This window comes from Ascaphus truei, chromosome 1 (genome assembly GCF_040206685.1).
Source record: "Ascaphus truei isolate aAscTru1 chromosome 1, aAscTru1.hap1, whole genome shotgun sequence".
Lineage (NCBI taxonomy): Eukaryota > Metazoa > Chordata > Amphibia > Anura > Ascaphidae > Ascaphus > Ascaphus truei.
This window is the reverse complement of record NC_134483.1, coordinates 246,983,553-247,002,866: the sequence shown is the minus strand read 5'-3', so window position 1 is coordinate 247,002,866 and position 19,314 is coordinate 246,983,553. Positions and strand designations below refer to the sequence as shown.

Here is a 19,314-nt window from a genome sequence, read left to right as displayed (position 1 = left end):
TGAGTGTCCTTAAACCGGGGTATGCCTGTATAAAAGTACTTAAATAGGTTTGGCAATATTATATTCGGAAAGGGTTTGATTTCCTTTAGCACTACCTTTTTTATGTGTGCATCTAGAGCAGGGGAGCGCAAACTTAAGCTGCGCCCTCCTGCCAGGGCTCCCCCGGTCTCCCGCCCCCTCTCCTACCTTTAGATGAGCCGGCGACGTCACATGATGCCGCGTTGCCATGGAGACACGTCTGATTCCAGGTAAGTTTCCTGTTGCAGGGGCCTCATGCGATCCCCGGCATTAAATGCCTTGGGGAAGAGTGCGGGGCCTCTGCAACGGACCACGCCCCCCCCCCCAGACAAATCTCGCGCCCCCCAGTTTGCGCCCCGCTGATCTAGAGTTTGCAGACAAAATCCCTCATACTGCCTCTCCTTTAACATTAGTAATTCTCTTAGGACTGGGTTGAATAAGGGTAAACGAAACACTTGATTCACTCCCATTTAAAAGCCCATGAAGAAAAAGAAATGTGCAAATTTTCAAAACAAAGCAAAAAGCAGCCAATGAATCAGTAACATGCTTTCTGGTTAGATAGCGCAGGTTGCCTTTTAAAAGATTTGCTTTGCGTCATTCAGCAGCAACAAACACAAGATAGAATTGCATTTGTTGGATTTGACAAACTAAAGGGCAGATGCTTTCATAGACAAACTGTTTTTTTTATTTTTAATAGGTGCAAGCATTTACACTTCCCAATCTAATAATGATACAGGAAGTACTCACCTAACGTAGTGTGGAAACATTGAATGTATACTGCTCCATCAGGCCTTCAAGGGGTCAGTCCTTCCTAAGGCAGCGCTTATAGTGCCTTGCGACGGCGACGTTGCACCGACACAAATACATTGACTCCATCGCAAGCGCTTATAGTAAGCGCGACCAAACATTTTGAAGCCGGGTAAATTTGATTTTTTTTAGCCAGTCGCCACGTGTCTCTAAACACATCAAATTGCGCAGCCCGCCCCTTTTAGTGACGTCACTGGCCTTGTCGCCAGCGACGTCACTTCAAATAATTTTATAATTATTAAAATTATAACTTTAGCTGGTGGCGACAGGTGACGTCATCGGTCACATTGCCAGCACTATAAGCGCGGCCTTAGGCCAAACCTAACTGATGGTAGAGGCATGTTTAAGAGGTGTACTGTATATGATTTACACTATTTAAATTACATCAGATGGGTATTTTTTATTTCTTCCAGGTCTCCATAGTAAATCAAGTTTGTGTTTGTTTTTTTTACGATCTTCACCTAATCACTTGTAATAAGGCTCTTGGTAAATTATTCTATATAAAAAGGTAAAATGTTGGTCTAGATTTTATTTTTTTTGTCCAAATAAAATTGGCAGCATAAATATTTTACCCTTTGGGTGCCCGTGACGGTTACGTTTAGCGGTTTTCTGAAGTGCCAATAAAGATCTAAACAGAAGAGGAAACGTTTCCTCTTAGATCAGTGAGGATCGATCACATATCCCAATGTGCCAGAGGGGCGGTGCTACAGTTTTGCCAACACTCAAAGGGTTAAAGAAAACAAGTATTAAACCATTAGATTTGTTATAAGTTTTAAGGAGCTAAAATAAGAGTTCTTCATAGGTGAACTAGTATATACAGCTTTCAAAGCTTCACAGTTCACTGCATCCTGTTATGACCTACAACAAATCTACACATCTAAGGCCTGGGACATAGTAGTGTGAGCCTTGCTGAGCCGCGCTCACGCTCGGCACTGAGCCCCTGCAGCCGCAATCAGAGCGGCTTTAGGAGGGGCTCGCGCACGCTTCCGCACGCCTGCGGAAGCGTGTGTCTTAACAAATGTTAAGTTTTGGAGCTTGCCGGAGCGCAGGGCGGTCATGTGAGCGGTTCGCCCAATGAGGGCGAACCAGCTCCGTGACGTCACTGGCCCGCCCCCAGACGGCGCGCGCTCTAAGGCCAGGGAAAGCACCGCTTTCCCTGAGCCTCAGCGCGCCTCCGCACGGGCGAAGTGTCTATGCCCGAGGCCTAAGGCTGCGTCCCCGCTGGTGCTGAGCGCTTGCTGCTGTTACTTGTTGCAATCTTAATATTCACATCCCCGTTCACGTGCACACACTCCAAAGCTCGGCGCTTCAGACAAAAAAAAAAGGTGACTTTGAAGCGCGCTCAACATGCCCCCACGCGTGAACTTGCAAAATAGACCGGACACCCGAGTCTCGTGCTTAGAGAGTTGGTGACCTCACCGCTCTCAAGCATAAGCGCGGTCAGCGGGGACGCAGCCATAGGCTACGGCCGCAGTGGTCACGGCTGCAAGCACGCCGGAGCGTCTGGCAGCACGTGCACCCGTTTCAGCCACGACCTGTGAGCTGCGGTTGCAGAAGATCCAGCCGCGTGACGTCATGGCCGGTTCGCCCTCATTGGCAGAACCGCCGCGACCAATAGACAAAAATTCTTGTATTTTGTCCAAGGCGGTCGCGCGTGCACGCACAAATGCCGACTGGGGCCTGCCCCATAGAGGGCTGTGCTCAGGTGTGTGGTGCACACGCCGTACCGACCACTGGGGACCTAGCCTAAAGGACCAAAATAGGGCTGCAAGAACTTTAAAGGTAAGATTTTGAATTAGAAACAATGTTGAAAGAAAGGAGCCCCCTCAACTTTTCATGTGCTACAGAGAATCAATCCAGGAATATATATAATCCGTTTAACCATCAAAGTGGTATCAGACAATCAAGGGTTAATTCTTGAAGTAAAACAGCCGAGTCTCCCGACTCTCCCCTAGTGTGGGAGCAGCCTGGCGATATACAGAGGGTTGACCAAGCTGGTTTTGCAACCAGCTGCGGACCCCTCAAATGTATATATCTCGCAGTAAAAGTGGCTGGTCCCCTGGGGTAGCTTATTGAAATAAGAATAATGACTTACTCAGATCTTGTTTGTGGTCTGTTCGAATCGGCGTGCTCCAGGCTGTTAAGTAGTGAAGTAGACGAACATCCTCAATGAAGAGAGTAATCAGCGGGCACTGCTTGCCTTTATTGATTCATGGCAGATACAGATTAAAAAGGGAGAAGGAGTCCCCTCTCAGCGCTCTAACGCGTTTCGCCCGTGGGGGGACAAAGCCACAGTCCAGCCTTCAGCCATTTTTCCAAGCAGTGCCCGCTGATTACTCTCTTCATTGAGAGGATGGTCTTCTAAGATTTTGAATTAAACAGACACTCAATGCCCATTTTAAGAGAGCAAATGGTGTAGCTTCCTAAATGGTTGCTATCCAAGTAAGCTTAATAGATTAAAAAAAAAAAAAAAAAAAAGCAGTTAAACAAAATGCAGTATTAACTAATACCACACAACGAATGTAAAAAACAAAAACAAAAAAAAAACAAAAAAAAAAAACACAACCACAGGATATTGAATGAAATGCTGCATGAAAGTGTAATTTATGGAAGAACACAATCTTTGTAAGGAAGCCAATTAAATAAAAAATCCTAAATGGTACAGCAATCAGTTGAAGTTCATTTACTGTAGAGTAGGCGTTTCAATCTAGGTTTAAAGATTAGGAGACACACCAATATTATTTTAAGAGTATAATCTGTCAATGCGGCATAAAACAGCCTTTAGTAATAGTCAATTTAGACTGACAACCATTCCTAAGCTGGCTACTGCCAACTTTTCAAAGGCTACGTTTTGTTTAAGTGAAATCAGCGGGATGGGCAGGGAGTAAATATAACCTTGCCATTCTGGCATTAGATTAATATTACAACATTCATGTGAAACTGTCTGTTTCTTAATGCCTCATGCATTTATTGTAATGCTGCCTCCTGGATATGTAGGCGACTTGCAAATAAAATGATGCATCATCAAGTCCCTGCATTTCTGTCCTAAATCTGACTATACTTGGCTGCATGCAGGGGACACATTATTAGAACTTGCAACCCAGAACCTCAGCGCGAGACGTAGGACCACCTGCCCCCGGGTTCAATCACTTGGTACAACAACGGCTACCGCTCACTCTCCGCCTACCTGTCACCGGCTGATGCCCCGACACCTGCCTACTGCCGGCTCCGGTCAGAGAGCGATCAGACGAAACCAGATGGAGATCAGACAGCAGAGTCAAAGAGCAGTTCAACAACAAACATTAACATTTAAATTTCCCGGGGAACAACGGCAGCTTCCAGATAGCTGGGGAGCGGACCAATGAAATCAAACTCGCTGCCGGTGCGAGAAGGGGGAGTTATGGCAGCGTGGCATGCCGGGAGGAAGGTCAAACGTACACACGCTGGGGATTCTGGGAGCGATGTCATAGCGAGATCGCCATGTTGGTGAGGGAAAGAGCGTGAAATGGATATCTTTATTATTACTACTGTTTTCTGCAGCTGTGCTGCTGACTGTTATGGTGCTGTTCCCTAGTTCAGACTTGTGATATCTCAGTGATTTTTAAGAGCGTACACTTCAAAATCTCAGAGTCTCACTCTTTGGTGTCAGACCTTTACTATACAATGCAATTGTCTGTATTTACAGAGAACCTTTAAATAACTTGCCTACCCTGAAACTACTTTTTTTTTAGCAGATCCTGTACCTGATAAAGCCAGGTGTATCTATTGTTCACTTGTCTGCCTGTGTGTGAGCGCAGGGGGGAGCCATCTCTTACTGGTTGATGCTCTGAGCCTTAAGCTTGACCTTGAAAATCAATAACTGATTTTATAAATGATCAGGAGGTTATAAGGAAGTGGTCAAGACTATTATGTATATATTAGTAAATACATATGTAGCCCTGTGTGGTTTGGGCTATAGTTCTGCCCTCCTCCTGGCAGTAATCCCTGCATAAGGGCAGGTTGCAGAAGTTATCATGGGTTTTCCCCACCTCAAGCAAGTGCCCTGAGACAGTAAAGGCAGCTCACCTGACTCTGCGTCCAATCAAGAGACACAGGGGCAGTGCCTGTTGAATCTACTTTGGGCATTGCTCTTCCTATTTAGAGTGTTACATACAGATAACTTATTTTTCTGTTCCTCTCCACCTTATGTCCTGGGCTCCTGCTGTCTCGCGCTGCACTGCGCCTGTTCTGAGATGTCAGCTGTTGTTCTCCGTATCCCTCCATCTCGGACGTGTGACTGACGGGAGCTTTCTGCAGGTCCCAATGCACCTGCGCACACTAATAGCCATGGAATTCCACATCGGTGCCTCCCAGGACTGTTGAGCTACAGCCGCTCCGCATTGCGGATGAGCGATGACGTAATCAGATGGAGACGTTAATGAAGCTACATGCGCCTCACCTCTACCATTGCTTGGCTGTTTGCACAGACGGATTACAGTGTTGCATCTGGGCTTTATCCCTAAGGACTCCAAATGTGCTGCTAACGTCTCTCTACCTCACAGTATGTATTTGCATTTGTGTATTATGGATTTGTGGCGCCTTTGACAATGTGTTCAGGTTCATTTGTGTTATATTTGGATGTCGGCATGCATTTTTGTTTTGCAGGTCTATGTTTATGAGACCACATCTCTAGAGCCTCTCTTTGCCACCTATCACTATTTTAGCTTTTGCATTAACTTATAGCTGTTGCCTGCTCTGACCATAGTACCCATTAGTCTCATATCCTTTGCCTCGGATTTGAGTCACGGGGTATAGGGAAGTACCAGGGGACTAGGTTTTCCCTGGGAATGGGCCTGAAGGGGTTTCACAACCCAAAACGTTCGTTGCCCCCCTTGCCCTGGACATTCCCCCCCTTATTTTCCTTACCCCCTTCCCCTTTTTCCTATCCCTTTCTTTCCCCCCTTCCCTGTTTCTCTCCCTGTTTTATTGGTTTAGATTATTCCTACTTCAGTGGTGCATCTTTTCAGACATCAGCAGTCTGTATTTATCTTTTGGGGCATTTTTTGTATACCATTAAATTCCTTTGGCTGATCCATGTACTTTTTCCGTTTTACTTTTGAGTGCTGGGAACATTTGTTGTGTGTATGTTGATTGGGAGGAATTATGGTCCTTGTTCCCTTGAGCACCATCCCATTAGGTCTTTCATGAGTGCTGTCTAATATATATGTTGTCCTATTTAGAGTGTGTTAAGTTGGCTGGAGAGAGGAGTATGAATAGAGCTGGTAGATATAGAGTGCAATAGGTGGACCATATACCTCCTTCCCTGCTTAGTGGGTAGGGGAAGAGCTAGACCCACTCTGGGTGGCCCTAGGCCCAGAGTGGAGTCAGGGACATCCTGCAGGGAGACAGCTGGCTGTGTGCAACTGTCTGCTGTGTATGCTGTGAATAAGGAGGAATAAAGAGACTGCACTTTTTATACAAGCTCCTGTCTGAGAGTGGAGTTTATCAGGAGGAGGAGGAGACAAGTTCTTCTGTAGGTACTCCACCCCATATTGCTGGGGGCTGCAGGAGATGGAGGCGCTGCACCAGTGAAGAGAACGGAGGCACAACCCCAGAAACCTGTCCTGTCTTCTCCCATGTCATCGTGAGAGACTCAGGGCCCCCTGTTGCCAGCAGGTATGCACCACGCACAGACATGTAGCCTGAGCTTAAGACACCCTTGGACACCCTATGTGAGATTGGGTGGGGAAAAACGGGTTACATTTGGAGGCGCTGCTGAGATCAACAGGACAGGTTTTCAGCGAAGCAGAACTGAAAGAAGTATGTACACTTTCAGAGCAAGTGCTGCAGAAGGAAAGGCATTAGAAACTAGGGGTAGTCAGGATTGAACGTTCTCTCGCAAAGCACACCTGTAAGGTCCAGGGGAACGTTTATTAGAAAAGGGTACCCGGGCGCTATCTCTCTGTTTCTTGATGCGAATATAGAGATACAGAAAGAAAGGGGGGGGGGGTAATACTGCCTGATAATGGTATTCGTTTGATGTCCTTCTGTGACTCGAAACCCCAACAGGATCTATCCAGGACCCTTGTTGGCAATGAATACAAAAAAGAATGGGGGAGCACAGTTATAGGAAACGGGCAGTGTATTTGGACTAGTATTCGTTGCAGATAGAGCAGTTTAACAGCTATAAAAGTGATGGTTCATGGGGCGGATACCATACTCAATAGGTTAACATACAAAGATGTGTATGTGTGGGTGGAAAGGTAAAAGAATATAAAACTTACACGGCCCTGTGTAAGTTCAGTCTCATCTGGGTTTCTTTGGTTTTTCCCGTCACCTTGGAATGATGTGATCTCCTAGGGTTTGTGTTTCTTCTTCTTGGTGTATAATCAGCTTTCCTCGTTCGTTCGATGTGCCCCTCCAGGGGGATTTCCTCTCATATAAACAAAAAGAGGGTAAGGTTAACTCACATATATAAAGAGGCGACAGTGTGGGGAAGGATGGTATATTGGTAGACCATTAAAATGTAATGGTAATATCATGCACTCACACGGGCTAATGTGAGCCTTCTCTTATCTTGGTATCTTGTATTTACACCTTAGGGATGACTTTCAATTGGTTAAAGGTGGTAATGAAGGGGGGAACAATAAAAAATATATATAACATAATACTCACACGGGCCAGTGTGAGTACACACTCCTAGTGGTTTCTTGACACTTTTGTTCCTGTTCTTTATGCACCCCTAAGGCTGGAGATGGGGTGGACACAGATGAAATTACACTATGGTCAGCAGGATAAACTTTATTAAAATAAAAACATGATATAAAAACAAGAAAAAAGAAACCAAAGGCTTCTATACGATTAAAAAGCTAGGGGAGTAGTAAGGTGTATAGGGGTAGGGAGTCTCTCCTTCCGCGTCCGGATGGGGAGCTACGACTGCACCTCTAACTCCTCTAAAATATGCTTGAAAATGTCCCAACTGAAGAGTAGAGCAACGCGTTTCGTCCGGAACTGGACTTCCTCATTGAGCCTGAGGAAGTCCAGTTCCGGACGAAACGCGTTGCTCTACTCTTCAGTTGGGACATTTTCAAGCATATTTTAGAGGAGTTAGAGGTGCAGTCGTAGCTCCCCATCCGGACGCGGAAGGAGAGACTCCCTACCCCTATACACCTTACTACTCCCCTAGCTTTTTAATCGTATAGAAGCCTTTGGTTTCTTTTTTCTTGTTTTTATATCATGTTTTTATTTTAATAAAGTTTATCCTGCTGACCATAGTGTAATTTCATCTGTGTCCACCCCATCTCCAGCCTTAGGGGTGCATAAAGAACAGGAACAAAAGTGTCAAGAAACCACTAGGAGTGTGTACTCACACTGGCCCGTGTGAGTATTATGTTATATATATTTTTTATTGTTCCCCCCTTCATTACCACCTTTAACCAATTGAAAGTCATCCCTAAGGTGTAAATACAAGATACCAAGATAAGAGAAGGCTCACATTAGCCCGTGTGAGTGCATGATATTACCATTACATTTTAATGGTCTACCAATATACCATCCTTCCCCACACTGTCGCCTCTTTATATATGTGAGTTAACCTTACCCTCTTTTTGTTTATATGAGAGGAAATCCCCCTGGAGGGGCACATCGAACGAACGAGGAAAGCTGATTATACACCAAGAAGAAGAAACACAAACCCTAGGAGATCACATCATTCCAAGGTGACGGGAAAAACCAAAGAAACCCAGATGAGACTGAACTTACACAGGGCCGTGTAAGTTTTATATTCTTTTACCTTTCCACCCACACATACACATCTTTGTATGTTAACCTATTGAGTATGGTATCCGCCCCATGAACCATCACTTTTATAGCTGTTAAACTGCTCTATCTGCAACGAATACTAGTCCAAATACACTGCCCGTTTCCTATAACTGTGCTCCCCCATTCTTTTTTGTATTCAGGTCCAGGGGAACACCTCTCTCTAAAGGGGTTCCTCCCGCGATTTTACTTGCCCCCGCTCCAGCTCTGTCTCCTCGCCGCCGCCGCGGGCGGGATCTTCCTGCTACTCTGCTTCCCGCGGTGGCTACTGATCTCGCGCATGGCCGAGGACCTTTACGTCCTCCCTCAGGAGGAGTTTCTGCCCCCAGCTGAGGCCGCGCGCGCCTCTCCCGCGCGGCGCACATGCCTGATGCACGTGCACCGCTCACAAGCTGCACATCTAGTGCAGCTGTGGTAAGTTTCTCCCTACCAATCCCTATCTTCCCTGAGGCCGCTCCCTCGTTACTCCCCCTCTCCCTATTGGTCTTTCCTCCTACTTATACCTTGCTCAGCCATTCATTCTTTGGCTGAGCATAGCTTTGTATGACCTGTGTTAGCCACGGTCGTGCCTGCCTCAGTTCCTGTCTCTTTGTCTCCTTAGTGATCCCTTGTGTACCGAACCGGCCTGGCTGTGGATCCGCTCTGGACTTCTACCCTTGGTTTGTATCCTGACCTCCTGGACTCCCCGACCCCTTTACCTTGGTTTGTGGATTCCGACCTACCTCCCGGTTCTGGACCCCAGGCTCTCGGTACCACCTATCTTCTGGAACCTCCCTTCTCATCTGGCGAGTATCTTACTTTATCTTATACTCCCAGACAGTTCCAGACGCCTATTTTCCACTTTCCAGGCGTGTCCCCGTAGCTGTGGGTGCAGTTTGTTACCCATCTCACCTCAGTTTCGGGGTCCCTCCTTGTCCGTGGTGAGCACAGCGTAACATTATGCTCAGCCCTACAGACATGGACCCCGAAGAGGTTGAGCAACCAAGCCCCATGCAGCGACTTCTCCAGCTCCATGACGCAGGAGCTCTCTAGACTCTCCTCGTTGCAGCATTCCCCAGGCTCCTCTGCCATGGCAGCTGCGGCGTTTCCCTCCCCGGGTCTTCCCGTGGCTGTGGATCCTCGTCTCCCGGCTCCCAACCGCTATGCAGGGGATCCCCACGAGTGCAGAGGGTTTCTTAATCAGTGCGAGATGCAATTTGAATTATCTCCTTCGCGCTTCCCAACTGCACATTCAAAGGTGGCCTATATTATGTCTCTCTTGCACAAAAGGCCCTAGCCTGGGCATCCCCCATCTGGGAGCGGGAAGCTGCCATGACGCATGACTATTCTCGCTTTCTTCGAGAATTCAGGCAAGTATTTGATACGCCTGGTCGCAAATTACGGCAGATTCTTCTCTCTTCCATATTTCCCAGGGTACTCGTCCTGTCGCCGAGTATGCTTTGGACTTCCGGACCATCGCGGCGGAGACCTCCTGGAACGATGGCTCACTATCAGCAGCTTTTTGGCAGGGTCTGTCGGATGCCATCAAAGACCAGCTGGCCACTATGGAGAGACCCACCAGATTGGAGGATCTCATTGCGGTCTGCATCCGCGTGGACCAGCGGCTACGAGAGAGAATACTTGAACGCGCTCTTCCTCGAACCACCTCCTCCCGGTCTTCCAGCCGCAGTCTCGTCCATTACATTCCCCAACCCATGGATGAGCCCGAACCTATGCAGCTCGGAGGTCATCGGCTATCCGCGTCTGAGAGACAGCGCCGACGAGATGGTGGACTGTGCCATTACTGCAGTCATCCCGGTCATCTGCTGGTAAGCTGTCCTCTGCGACCGGGAACCGCAGGACCCAATGAGGTATGAGAGGGTCTCGTTGGGTGTAATCTCTTCTTCTCTTTCTTCTTCTAAAGTACTTCCCAATCGTATAATGCTGCCTATTTCTCTGGCCTAGAATAACTCCCTGATCCCCGTTTCTGCATTTATAGATTCTGGGTCTCAGGGGAACTTTATTGATCAGAGTTTTGCCTATAGGAATGGGATTCCCTTCCAATCTAAGGCTGTTCCAGTTGGTCTGGAGGCCATAGACGGGCGTCCACTCCAACCAGCCTTTATTTCCCTGGAGACTTGTTCTCTATCCCTCTCCACGGAGGATGGTCACCAAGAGAAGATTATCTTGGACGTGATCCACACTCCATCGGTAGATGTAATTCTAGGTCAGCCGGGCATCCAGGCATTAGCAGGACTTCTGACCTAATTGGTCGTACCTTTTGGTGGCCAACCATGTTGCAGGACATTTCAGAGTATGTAAAAACTTGTCCAATCTGCGCCCTGGTTAAGACCGCTCGTAAAAAGCCGTACGGCCTTCTACAACCCCTCCCTATACCAGAACGCCCATGGAGTCATCTGTCCATGGACTTTGTGGTGGAAATTCCAACCTCTAAAGGGATGAACACCATTTTGGTTGTCGTGGATCGTTTTTCCAAGCAGGCCCATTTCATTCCTCTCAAAGGCCTACCCAATTCCCCTACCCTGGCAGACATTTTTGTTAAGGAAATATTCCGCATTCACGGAGTTCCTCTTTCCATCGTATCCGATCGAGGTACACAATTTGTCTCAAAATTTTGGCGAGCCTTCGCTCGCAGGATGGATATCACCCTCCATTTTTCGTCCGGGTATCATCCCCAAACTAATGGGCAAACCGAGAGAACGAACCAGACTCTGGAGCAATACCTTCGATGCTTCATCACAGACAGCCAAGACAATTGGGTAGATTTACTTCCGTGGGCAGAGTTCTCCCATAACTCTTTAAAGAACAGCTCCACGTTGAAATCCCCTTTTTTCCTTAATTATGGTTTTCACCCGGGTCAGCTGCCCATTACCTCAGTTCCTTCAGGGGTTCCAGCGACCGATGACCGAATCAAGGATCTTCAGGAATCCTGGAAAAGGATCCAAGAGGCTTTGAGAAACGCAACCCATAGACAAAAGGCACAGGCAGATCGTCACCATCGTCAGGCACCAGTCTTCAAACCAGGGGATAAGGTCTGGCACTCCTCCAAGAACATTAGACTGCAGACTCCAAGCCACAAGCTGGCTCCCAGGTTCTTGGGTCCATTCTCAGTGATAGAACGGATCAATCCTGTGGCATATCATCTGGAACTTCCTCCATCCATGAGGATACCCTCCGTGTTCCACGTGTCACTGCTGAAACCTGTGTCCCAGAGTCCACGGTTCCATAGGACACCGATTGACCCTAAACCAGTCATAGTTCAGGTACAGGAAGAGTTCGAAATTCAGTCTATTCTGGATTCCAGGAGGATGAGGGGTTCGGTACAATACCTGGTTCACTGGAAGGGCTTTGGTCCAGAGGAAAGATCTTGGGTACCCTACCACCAAATACATGCCCCGAGACTGCTGAGACTCTTTCACTCCAAATTTCCCCAAAAGCCATATTGGAGTCGTCCTGAGGCCGCTCTTCAAGGGGGGGGGGTACTGTAAGGTCCGGGGGAACACCTCTCTCTGAAGGGGTTCCTCCCGCGACTTTACTTACCCCGCTCCAGCTCTGCCTCCTCGCTGCCGCGGGCAGGATCTTCCTGCTACTCCGCTTTCCGTGGCGGCTACTGATCTCGCGCATGCGCTCGCATGGCCGAGAACCTTTACGTCCTCCCTCAGGAGGAGTTCCCGCCCCCAGCTGAGGCCACGCGCGCCTCTCCCGCGCGGCGCACACGCCTGCTGCGCATGCACCGCTCAAGCTGCACATCTAGTGCAGCTGTGGTAAGTTTCTCCCTACCAATCCCTATCTTCCCTGAGGCCGCTCCCTCGTTACTCCCCCTCTCCCTATTGGTCCTTCCTCCTACTTATACCTTGATCAGCCATTCATTCTTTGGCTGAGCATAGCTTTGTATGACCTGTGTTAACCACAGTCATGCCTGCCTCAGTTCCTGTCTCTTTGTCTCCTTAGGGATCCCTTGTGTACCGAACCGGCCTGGCTGTGGATCCGCTCTGGACTCCTACCCTTGGTTTGTATCCTGACCTCCTGGACTCCCCGACCCCTTTACCTTGGTTTGCAGATTCCGACCTACCTCCCGGCTCTGGACCCCAGGCTCTCGGTACCACCTATCTTCTGGAACCTCCCTTCTCATCTGGCGAGTATCTTACTTTATCTTATACTCCCAGACGGTTCCAGACGCCTATTTTCCACTTTCCAGGCGTGTCCCCGTAGCTGTGGGTACAGTTTGTTACCCATCTCACCTCAGTTTCGGTGTCCCTCCTTGTCCGTGGTGAGCACAGCGTAACAACACCCTAGGTGCCCTAATAGGGTAATGTAGATCTGGGTACATACGGCTATAGCTGTCCTAGTCACCTTGAGGCAGATAGTGTAGGATGCCTAGGGGCTAGCCTGGTTAACTTGGGACAGGAACTTCCTGATGAAACCGGGTATAGGTGAAACGTGTTGGTTGCAACCAACGATTAGGTAGCAGAAGGACACATTCGGGGTCACCAGTCTGCCTACCACTTTGCCTCCGATATCAGCCGGGGATCCGAATCCGTGACGGGGACCTGTTACGCAGGAAGGAATATTACGCAGAGGAATCTGTATATACATCTCCTGACATCCAGCCCCATCTGAGAATCTGATCCGGGTACGTGAAGACGGCAAACCTACACCACACAGACCGTGGAAACTGGAAGCTGTTGGTGCGAATCATATTATTCTAAATGCTTGTATATGACTTACGAAACGTGAGTGTATTTCTATTTTTGATATTTTAAGATAAAGTTTTAAACAGTCTACGCCAGGCCTGCACAACTCCAGTCCTCGAGGGCCGCAAACAGGCCAGGTTTTCAGGATATCCCTACTTAAGCACAGCTGGCTCAATTAGTAGCTCAGTCATACTGAGCCACTAATTGAGCCAGCTGTGCTGAAGTAGGGATATCATGAAAACCTGGCCTGTTTGTGGCCCTCGAGGACTGGAGTTGTGCAAGCCTAGTCTACACTATGTCCAGTTTTTCTGCTTTAATCCTTGTAAAAGGTTCCTATGTATATACACATACACAAAATATATCAGCTGCTGTGGAAAAGCAAAGATACCTTTTACGTGTACATCTTTAAGAAGAAATTTGTGAGTACAAATTTCTTTAGGTCTATTGAAAGAACCTATTGACGATTACTCAATTGACAAACATATCTGCACTATTGGTCTGTGTTTATTTCTTTCATGTACACACACCACTGCGCTTCCCAATATCCTGGACATCAGCAGCAGGATCAAGACAGACAAGGTTCAAGGCACGAGGCAGGTATGCGGCAAGGCACCGCGTCACACAAAGTTATGCTCAGCAATGAGAGACTGAGCGGAGCAGGTATTTAAGGAGCCTCCCTCCAATGGTAAGCCAGGGTGGAGCAAGAAGGAGAAAGCCGATAGGCTGCTGTGTCGCGCAGGTGCACCCTATTGTGCAGCCAAATTAGGTTTGGAGGCAAAGCTACATCCCGTGCGCATCGCCGACGTCAGGGGGAGGCGACCCGCACATGCCCGTCATCCGAGCGGGAACAGAGCCTGGAGGCGGGTCCAGAGAAGATCTGTCCCGTGCGCGTCACCGACGTCGGGGGTGGCAACCTGATCGTGCGTCACTCGTGAACCGCGCATGTCCGTCATCGGAGCGGGGGGCAGAGCCTGGGAACAGATCCGGAGGGAAGGCTGGCCGAACGGACATGCCGCACGTCAGAGCGGGGGCAGAGACTGGAGACGGAACCCGCGGAGGGACAGACCGTCCGCGCGCACATGTAACAGGGCCGCCGTGATATCACGCATACTGAGTATCAGTCAAGGTTGCAGGGGTAGGATGGAGAGGTAGATTCCAGCCACCGTAATGGCGAATCCTCACTGTACCCCCCTCTCGCCCTCCCCTCTGGGCGACTCCACAATGGTTTGTTCGGAAATTTCAAATGAAACAGGTGAACTAGCCTGGCTGCGTGAACATGGTGGCTCGGAATCCAAGACCTTTCTTCTGGGCCGAATCCCCTCCAGTGCACTAGATAGTGTAACGAGCCTCTAGAAAACTTGGAGTCCAGAATGGACTGTATCTCGTACTCGGGTCGACCTTGCACCATATAAGAGGGAGTAGGTGAGACTGGAACCGAATGCACATTCTGGACAACTGGCTTGAGTAAAGAAACATGAAAAACGGATGGAATCCTCATAGAAGAAGGCAGAGAGAGCTGGAACGTGACCGGGTTGATCCTTTCGGCGATAGGGAATGGACCGAGAAATCTGGGTGTGAATTTCATGGAAGGGACTTTTAGCCTGATGTTTCTGGATGACAGCCGGACCTTGTCGCCGGGTCTGAAATCCTGAGCTGGTCTGCGGTGGCAATCTGCCTGGATCTTCTGCCTACTGGTGGCTGTCTTGCTGTTTACCTGGACCTTTTTCCAGAGATTCTGCAGCTCTTTGATCCTGTCATCTGCCGCTGAGACCCCGATGAGGAAAGAGGAAGAGGGCGGGTGGAACCAGTAGTTCACGAAAATAGAGGATTCCAGGGTTGATCAACTACGTGCGTTGTTATGAGCAAACTCTGCCCAGGGCAAGAGCTCAGGCCAGTCATCCTGGGAATCGGACACAAAACACTGTATGTATTGTTCTAGGGATGATTGGTCCTCTCAGTCTGACCATTTGTTTGAGGGTGATACCCAGAGGAAAATGGAGGGATAAAGGCAAAAAGGTCACCAAAAGCGAGATACGAATTGCGGACCTCTATCCGAAACAATGACCAGTTGTACTCCGTGAAGACGGAAGATTTCTCTGATGAATATATCAGCCAATTTGGGAGAGTTGGGAAGGCCCTTGAGAGGTATAAAGTGGGATTGCTTTGAGAATCGATCTACCACCACGAGGATCGTGTTCATGCCCCTGGACATAGGCAGATCAACAACGAAATCCATGGATAGGTGTGTCCATGGCCGATCAGGAACAAGCAAGGGTTGAAGAAGACCTGAAGGAAGATTCCATGGAGTTTTAGTCCTGGCACAAGTTGGGCACGCGGCTACGAAATCTTTGACGTCCCTCTGCATCTCAGGCCACCAGAATGTTCGGGAGATGAGGTCCAAAGTCCTCCTGGTCCTGGGATGTCCTTCTGATCTGGAGGAATGGTTCCATTCGAGAACCTTTTTACGATGTAGGGAAGTAGTGTAAAGGCGGCCCTTGGGAACCGTAAGGTCAGCAGGAATGTGGTCCTGCTGGAGGACAATGTCCTTAAGGGCATTTCAAGGTGGTAGCAGAAAGGATACATTTGAAAGTAAGAATGGGTTTTTGTTGGTCCTCGGATTTGTCGTCCAGAGAGAATTGACGAGAAAGGGTGTCCGCCTTGATGTTCTTGGTTCCGGGGAGATAGAGATTATAAAGTTGAATCTTGAAACGAAGAGTGTGACCACCTGGCTTGGTGTGCTCCCAGGCGACGTGCTCCCTCAATGTATAACAAATTTTTGTGGTCAGTCAGAATTGTTATGGGATATTCCATACCTTCCAGAAGGTGTTTCCATTCCTCAAGTGCTAGTTTCATGGTTAGGAGTTCATAATTACCGATATCTTAATTACATTCAGCAGAAGATTTTTTTTTGGAAAAGAAGGCACATGGGTGCAACCTGGACTGAGGACTCTTCCTCTGGGAAAGAACAGCGCCAATGCCGACATCCGATGCATCGACTTGGAGGGTAAATTGAATTTTGGGATCAGGGTGGATAAGAATTGGGGCGGACACGAACGCCTTCTTTAAACGCGAAAAAGACTGGATGGCCATGGGTGACCAAGAGGTGGGTCTGCTCCTTTTTTAGTTTAATGCCGTGAAAGAAGCCACCAAAGAAGAAAAGTTCTGAATAAACCTGCGATAATAGTTAGAACATCTTAGGAAATCTTGAATGGCTTTGAGAGTGGTGGGTTGAGGCCAGTCAAGTACAGACATACCCCGCATTAACGTACGCAATGGGACCAGAGCATGTGTGTAAAGCGAAAATGTACTTAAAGTGAAGCACTACCTTTTCCCACTTATCGATGCATGTACTGTACTGCAATCGTTATATACGTGCATAACTGATGTAAATAACGCATTTGTAACAGGCGCTATAGTCTCTCTGCTTGTGCACAGCTTCAGTACAGGAAGGGAGCCGGTATTGCTGTTCAGGACGTGCTTACTGGCGCATGCGTGAGCTGCCGTTTGCCTATTGGGCGATATGTACTTACTCGCGAGTGTACTTAAAGTGAGTGTACTTAAAGCGGGGTATGCCTGTACCGCTTTGACTTTTGCAGGATCCATGCTAAGGCCAGTATTAGAGATTATATATCCTAGAAAAACGGCAGAAGCTTGATGAAAGAAGAAAATTTAAAACAACTTACAGTAATTTTCTTTTCCTGGAACCATGGCAGTGGGCACATAGGCATTAGACATACATAGGGAGGGTAACTATGTGCCCACTGCCATGGTTCCAGGAAAAGAAAATTACGGTAAGTTGTTTTAAATTTTCTTCTTTCCTGATCACCCTGGCAGTGGGCACCTTTGGGACATACCTCAGCAGTGTCAAATTAGGGAGGGATAACGCCAGTCAATGCCGTTATCAGTTGACCTTTATTAATTCACTTTTACACTTTATTTCACTACAAATTGTAGAACTTTGCGCCCAAAACTTGCATCAGCTGATGATTGTACGTCTAGTCTGTAGTATTTCAAAAATGTATTGAACGAGGACCAGACTGCTGCTTGTAGAGGGAGAAAGGGGGTGGCCCGGTATTAAAGGGGTTGCACCCCATATGCATCACAGAGTACTATTGACTCACATGCCTATATTCCTGCTACTTTTGTGAGTAGGAACTCGTTATTCACTTTCACTTTTTATTGTTTTTTTGCAATATTACACTATCCACTGTTTTTTTCTTTTTATGTGCATACGGCGACACTCCCCTGGAACTTCTTCCACACCATCCCCTGACCTCACCAGAGAGACAAGGGGTTAACTGGACTGCGGTCCAGGGATGAGGTTTGCACCTTGTTATACCTTGAAAATGTATGTTCCCCTGTTCCCATGTTTCACCTTTAATGTTGTTTCCCAAGGCAGGGATAAAATCCTGCAGAGATTCCTTTGCAGACGCCATCTGCTAGGCTAATGGGTCATGAAGGACAGCCGGCTGAGTAGCCTAAGCACAGTGATCAAAAAGTTAACTGCCCTGATTGTTTACCCAATGTCTAGAGATTAAGTATTAATCAACAAACACATACACATGAGCTAATTAGCTGGAGGGCATGGGTTAGTCTGTGTCTCCACGTTAGGGATTGGATACAGATAATTAAGAATAGGGTTGCACAGGTATATAAACTGTGCCAACCCTACAGTTTTTGGTTGTGCTGGAGTTGTGCTTCTGATACCATCTTGAATGTCACTGGACTGCTGGAGAATTGCTAGTGGATACTTCTCCATCCCCCAACCCTAAGTAAGTGTTACCCTGTTGTCTGTTAATTGTACTATATTGATGTGTTCACCTTATTTAAGGAATAAATTATATTTTATTATATCTACAGTAAGCCTCATTCAGTTCAACCCAGATATTTGGTGTTCATTTTATCTTGTCATAAGCTACCGTGACAAGCTCTATAATTAACTGGTGGCAAGCGGTGGGATTGAACTGAACCTGTATTACAGTGTACGGTAATTACCGTGTAATATAGTGGGAACTCGAAGGGAATTGCGAGTTCCTGGGACTAAAGATATTGAACACACAGTAGTGCAACAGTTAACACAAGTTGTAACACCACCTCACTGCTGCGACTGAACCATGAGCGAGGCTGAATGCTCATCCAACATGTGGACCCGAGCTCAGCTGAAAGACAAGTGCCGTGAATATGGACTGCCTTTTGAGAACCAGGAAGTCGCAGACATGGTTGACGCAATCGGTGACTATGAAGCCCGGCTTGCAGAGCCTCAGGATACGGCTCAGCTTGCCCTTTTACAGCCACCCGGAGATCAGGGAAGGAACCCAGTGCTGGGGCGGCGGAATCTCGGGGAGGGAACGAGTGTACCTCCCGGGAGCAGTGCAACAGGAGGGGTACTGGTTGCTACGGCTACCAGTCCGTTCACCCCTGAAATGTTGGCACTAATTACTGCATGGGGAGACAGAGGGACACCGGAGGAGCGGCTGCAGTTTATCACTATGGCAGTGAACAGACCCGCTTATTGCCCCCCTGTCCAACCCAACACAGATGAACTCAAACTGGACCAGCACAGTCTCACCAAGTTCGTGGAAGGCACTGACCAGATTGACAGTGTCTTAAAGAACTTTGAAACGCAGTGCCGACGGTACAAAGTGCTTCCCCAGCATAGGGTTGCACGTTTGGACCCCTTACTGTCCGGCTTGGCTAAGCAGACAATGATGACGCTTCCAGATGAGTATGCTGATGACTACGAACACCTGAAAGAACTGTTATTGTTTTACCCCTGAAGCCTACCGGGGTAAATTCCGGCAGGAGGAGAGGCAGCCCCAGGAGTCCTATGTTACTTATGTGACCCGCATGGCTTTATACGGGATATGCTGGGTGGAGGGCTATGAGGCACGGACTTACCAATGCCTGCTCGACCTCATCTTTCAGGAGCAGCTCATGGAGCAGTGCCCGCCGGCGGTGAGGGCTTGGGTGTACGACAAGAAGCCCAAGACTTACCAGG

At 48.1% G+C, this 19,314-nt stretch overlaps 1 protein-coding gene and 1 long non-coding RNA gene across 3 annotated transcripts in view; one reads left to right on the top strand and one right to left on the bottom strand.

Annotated features, from left to right (window-relative positions):
• The window catches only part of MELK (maternal embryonic leucine zipper kinase), a 30,623-nt gene extending 26,396 nt beyond the window's left edge, over positions 1-4,227 (bottom strand). For both annotated transcript variants that reach the window (XM_075602526.1, XM_075602536.1), the window contains exon 1: positions 4,013-4,227. The gene's annotated coding sequence lies outside the window, so the exon portion shown is untranslated. The remainder of the gene's footprint in view (positions 1-4,012) is intronic.
• LOC142496126 (uncharacterized) overlaps positions 3,961-19,314 on the top strand; it is a 60,703-nt gene continuing 45,349 nt past the window's right edge. The window contains exon 1 of the long non-coding RNA XR_012801903.1: positions 3,961-5,365. This is a non-coding gene — a long non-coding RNA (uncharacterized LOC142496126). The remainder of the gene's footprint in view (positions 5,366-19,314) is intronic.